Here is a 6,000-nt window from a genome sequence, read left to right on the forward strand (position 1 = left end):
ATGGACTATGGTTAATTGTGTTTATGGTCTGTGTGTACAGTCTTAGCTATTCAGATTCAGAAGTGAAAATAAAAAGGATGTTTTGCTTGATAAAATATTTATAAAGCTGTGAAAAGTACAGTTCTTTGAAAGTAGATCTAAAGTTATTCCTGACTCTAAAACTGATTCAGGTGTGACAGACCTTAGAGGGGAGAGGTCCTGTAACACAATGAGGTTCTAAAAAAACAAGCAGATATTGAATGAATCTTTCACATGAATTTTTAAAAAATAATTGTATTTATTTGTTTTTGACCGTGCTGCATTTTCATTGTTGTGCAAGCTTTCCTCTAGTTTGGGCAAGTGAGGGCCACTCTCTTGGGGTGCATGGACTTCTCACTATGGGGTTTTTCTTGTTGCAGAGTGGGAGCTTTAGGGCGCATGGGTTTCATTAGTTATGGCTCTGGGACTTAGTTGCTCTGCAGCAATTGGGAGCCTCCTGGATGAGGGATTGAACTTGTGTCTCCTGCATTGGTAGACAGACTCTTTACCACTGAGTGACCAGGGAATCCCCTCTTCCACATGAATTGAATTTAAAAAGTGGACGGTGGTGGGGACCCCACTGTGGATTCTGGGGCTCACTAAACAGATCTACAGCTTCTAGTAAATCCCTTAATCCTTCAGAGCCTTGGCTACCTTACCAATTTAATAGGACTGATTCCTATTCTGTCTATCTCTAAGAGAGAAACCTAAAAGATGCAGGTTCGATCCCTGGGTCAGGAAGATCCCCTGGAGGAGGGCATGGCTCCCCACTCCAGTATTCTTGCCTGGAGAACCCCATGTACCGAGGAGCCTGGTGGGCTACAGTCGACAGGGTCGCAAAGAGTCAGATACGACTGAAGCGACTTAGCATGTATGCCTGCTGTCTATCTCAGAACTGGGTACACATCTATTCATAGATGTGAGCATGACTTGAAATCATTCTTATTCCCATTACTTGCCTGATTAACCAACTACTTCAGCTGAAAATGATGATGTAGAAGGAAAGGCGAAGATAGGGTAATCCATAGTTCCCTTCCTTTTTACTCCTTCGTTACATATCAGTATGCCCAAAGTACACAGTGGGGGTAGGATGCATGAGTATCAAGAAGTGAAATAAAAACAGTTGAATTAGTTTTGTGCAGTATTTCTACTGTTCTGTTAAGAACAAAATGTGCAAATTGTGTCATTTCTGTGATTCTGCATACATTAAATGCTCTATTTCTGTTTGAAACTGACATTGAACAACATAAAGATGAATGGTAAAATTCACACTAATTATTAAAAGTTTTGATTTTTCTTTCTGTTGGATGATGTTAAATGTCAAACAAAAACATACCAATTAAAAGAGAGCAGGGAAAAGAAGGAAAAACTTTATTTTAGCAACTTAAATAGTACTTTTTTCCTGCTTTCCAACAGAGAGTCCTTCATTTTTATTTGCACTAGGCCCCACAAATTATGTAGCTGGCTTTCAGTATGTGTGTGTCTGTATGACAAAGAGAAAGAGAAGTAGGGAAAGATAAAGAGGGGAACCACACCTCCAAGTGTGTCCACTCAGAAGCTGTATATAAACCTACTATGTGCCAGGCATGTGCTCCTGTGTTAGGCTCTGATGCAGATATGAAGAACACAGGCTACATTTGGCTGCTGGAGAGTGATGAACCAAATTTGACACTTGTTGAGTTTGAAATAACAGGAGAACCTTCAAGTGAAAACAGTCTAAAAAACAGCTGGCCATGTATGGGTGGTGTTTTTAAAAGACATAAAGGTAAACATATCAATTTGAAAGTCATTTGCATAGAAGCAACAGATGTTATAATAACAGTGAAAAGATGAAGTATATAAGAATAAACTTTAAAATAACTGTGTACCATTTACATGAAAAACACTACTGAAAGATACAAAAGAAGACTTTAAATCAAAAACATTCTATGTTCTTGATGGAAATAATCAGCATGATAAAAATGTCAAATCTTCCTAAATTAAGCTGTAAATTAAATCTGATCCCAATCTGTATGACAATAAGAATGTTTCCATTTTAGAACTAGATAAGCTGGTTCTAAAGTTTATATGTAAAAATACATAAGCAAGAATAACAAGGAAAATTTCAGAAAGCAAGGAAAATGAGAGAGGACTCCCTATTATATAAAAGTACTCCCTGTTTAAAAGTACAATAATTAAACTAGGTTGGAGCATGTTCATCAGTAAAACACAATAGAATGTCCAGAAATAGACCAAAAAATGCAAGGAAGTGATTTAAAAAAAAAAAAAACACACACACAGCATTTCAAATTAAGGAGGAAAGTAAAATTATTCAACAAATGGTTTTGCAGTGAGTGGATAGCAGCCGGGGAAAAAATAAAACTTGGATTCCTACCTTACACTTTGCATGTAAATGAGTTCCAAATAGATCAAAGATCTAGACATAAAAATAAACCCATAAAAGTACAAATGTAAAACTTGGGAAATTTTGCTTTAAATATCAGCATGGGAAAGGTTTTACAAGTATAACATAAAACACAGAAGCCATAAAGTGATGATTGGTGAATTTGTTTCCATAATAATCAGAAATTTTATGGGAAACAAAACACAACATAACTAACACAAACTAAAATTTGAGAATATATACAACACGTATTAGAAGCAAATTCCTATAATTCATAGGAAAAAAGGCCAACTATTCATACAAAATAGGAGTAAAGGGGGAGAAGAAATGAAAAAGTAGTTTATTAAGAAGGAAATACAAATTGCTCTTAAATGTATAGAAAAGATACCAATCCTCACCTAGTTATATACTACATTAGAAGCTACATTTCACTTATCAGACTGGCAAAAATTTAAAAAAAAATTATGATAGAGTTACCAAGCATTGCTGGAGGGGCTGTAATTGGAATAACCTCAATAAAAGGCAATTTCACAGGAGTCGGTCAAAATAACAAATGCATATACTCTTATTCTTCATAGAGAAAGCAAGGGAATTCCAGAAAATCCTCTACTTTGGCTTCATTAACTACACTAAAGCCTTTGACTGTATGGATCACAATAAACTGTGGAAAATTCAAAGAGAAATACCAGACCACCTTACCTGTCTCCTGAGAAACCTGTATGCAGGTCATGAGGCAACTGTTAGAACTGGACATGGAACAGTGGACTGGTTCAAAATTGGGGAAATCAAGGCTGTATATTGTCACCTTGCTTATTTAACTTATATTTAGAGTACATCATGCAAAATGCCAGGCTGGATGAATCCCAAGCTGGAATCTAGATTCCTAGGAGAAATATCAATAACCTCAGATATGCAGATGATACCACTGTAATGGCAGAAAGCAAAGAGAAACTAAAGAGCCTCTTGATGAGGATGAAAGAGGAGAGTGAAAAAGCTGGTTTAAAACTCCACACTCAAAAACCTAAGATCATGGCATCTGGTCCCATCACTTCTGGCAAATAGAAGAGGGGAAAGTGGAAACAGTGACAGATTTTATTTTCTTGGGTTCCAAAATCATTGCAGATGGTGACTGCAGCCATGAAATTAAAAGACATTTGCTTTTTGGAAGGAAAGCTATGACAAACCTAAACAGCATATTAAAAAGCAAAGACATTACTTTGCCAACAAAGGTCTGTCTACTCAAAGTTTGGGTTTTTCTAATAGTCATGTACAGATGTGAGAGTTGGACCATAAAGAAGGCTGAGCACCGAAGAATCAATGTTTTTGAATTGTGGTGCTGGAAAAGACTCTTGAGAGTCCCTTGGACTGCAAGGAGATCAAACCAGTCAGACCTAAAGGAAATCATCCCTGAATATTCATTGAAAGGACTTATGCTAAAACTTCAGCTTCAATACTTTGGCCATCTGATGGGGAAGGGGTTACTCATTGGGAAAGACCTTGATGCTGGGAAAGATTGAAGGCAGGAGGAGAGGGGGTGACAGAGGATGAGATGGTTGGATGGCATCACTGATACAATGGACATGGATTTGAGCAAACTCAGGGAGACAGTGAAAGCCAGAAAAGTTGCGTGCTGCAGTCTGTGTGGTCCCGAAGAGTTGGACACAACTGAGCGACTGAACAGCAATATCCTTAGCAATTCTAGTCCTAAGTACTTATTCTGTAAGTACAAAATGATGTTTATAAAAGACTGTAGTATACTTGAAGCAGACTAAATGTTTAGCATTAGAAGACTGGTTTAAAAAATACATATTTAATTAATGAAATTCAATGTGTTTCATGTGTACTGGTAAAAGATCTCCAAAATCTATTAAGTGCAAAAAGTAATGTATAGAACAGGGTACACAGCATACTAATATGTGGGGGGGGGGGGGGGCGGAATTATATGTATTTTATATATATATATATATATATATATATATGTAATTATATATATTATAATTACAGTCTTCCCTGGTGGCTCATCAGTAAAATATCTGCCTGCAAAGGAGATGCAGGAGACACAGGTTTGATCCCTGGGTCAGGAAGATTCCCTGGAGGAGGAAATGGAAACCCATTCCAGTATTCTTGCCTGGAGAATCCCATGGAGAGAGGAGCCTGGTGGGCTGTAGTCCATATGGTGACAACACACACAGCCTATTCTTAGAAGGTTCTGCAAGAGACTATAATCGTGGTTGCCTCCTAGGAGATAAATTGGATGAATATGGGTCAAGGAGAAAAATAGATTTTTTTCACTTATAATTACTTTGTACTTTTGAATTTAATACTATGTACATTACTCAGAAAAAAAAATTTTAGATTAAGAGGGTCAATATTTAAAACCAGTGAAAGATTTGAAATAGGTTAGATCTCTGAGTGTAACGACATTAACATAAGAAAGTGAAAGGCCGTGACAAGTGTCTACTTGAAGAAGGGAGACGTATCAGCTAGACATTATACCAAAATGGACTAAGAAATAGAAAATGATAAAATAGTGTCACAGACAATGAAAGAAAAGTGCTTGAAAAGGAAAAGATCTATATATTTAGCTATAGAATAGCTATAATACTTTGTATATTAATATATGCAACAAAGGATGACGTATTAGAAAAGATCAGTATACTTAACATAAATCAAGAAAAAAAATTCTAATAAAAAAATGATCAAAGAACACGAATGGATAATTCCCAAAACAAGAAAATACAAATTTCCAGTAAATGTATTAACTTGTAATTCTGGAAATGCAAATTAATCATAGAGGAAATGTTTGACTGTACACTTAGAAAATTTTTCTTAAATTTAATGCAATTCTCAGTGCTAATGGAAACATCAACTGAGACAGTTATTTGGAAAGCAGTTTGTCAATATGTATCAAGCGACTGTAATTGTTAACAAATTTGATACTGCAATTTCTACTTCCAGGAATTTCTACCAAGGAAATAATCACAGTGATATAACGCTAATGTTATTTTACAACATTATATCTGATGGCAAAACAGAAGTTAATCTCAGTGTTCATCAGCGTGTCAGTGTTCTCAATGTCTCCTTCCTCCAGTTTTAGAGCCTTCCAGTTAAGCCTCCTTCTTCCTGCTAGGGTGTTATTTCTAAATTATAAACATAGTAAAAAGAAGAAAAAAGGAGGAGGAGAATCCCTTCAGCACTTTGTTGAATGCTGATAATAGTCCAGACTCCTTGGAAAGTTTAAAGTCTTCTGTGATTTTGTATTGCTTTTCATTCTGGCCTTAATGGTCAACTTGTGTCTTCTGTCCCATGCAAACTGACCTGTTTTCAGTACCCTCGACTCACTTGGGTGTTTAATGCTCATGTGTTTACTCTGCCTTGAATGATGCCTGAGTCTGCACACATTCACCTAATCAACACACAGTGTCTTTCAAAAACTCAAGCGTAAAGTCTTTCCTGATTTCCCTTCTCCTACCTCCAACTCCACCCCCACCAGATAGAAGTGATCACTCCCTCATTAGTGCTTTATTTCATTTTGTTGTGCACACATCTTCTCTGATAAGTAAACTGTAAACCACTTGATGTCAGAGAATTCTCTTTTT

At 36.4% G+C, this 6,000-nt stretch overlaps 1 long non-coding RNA gene across 1 annotated transcript in view; it reads left to right on the forward strand.

Moving 5' to 3' along the window:
- Positions 1-4,455, forward strand: part of LOC122688361 — a 46,195-nt gene extending 41,740 nt beyond the window's left edge. The window contains exon 4 of the long non-coding RNA XR_006339422.1: positions 4,406-4,455. This is a non-coding gene — a long non-coding RNA (uncharacterized LOC122688361). The remainder of the gene's footprint in view (positions 1-4,405) is intronic.
- The last annotated feature ends 1,545 nt before the right edge of the window (positions 4,456-6,000 follow it).

Source organism: Cervus elaphus, chromosome 33 (assembly GCF_910594005.1).
Source record: "Cervus elaphus chromosome 33, mCerEla1.1, whole genome shotgun sequence".
Taxonomy (NCBI): Eukaryota; Metazoa; Chordata; class Mammalia; order Artiodactyla; family Cervidae; genus Cervus; species Cervus elaphus.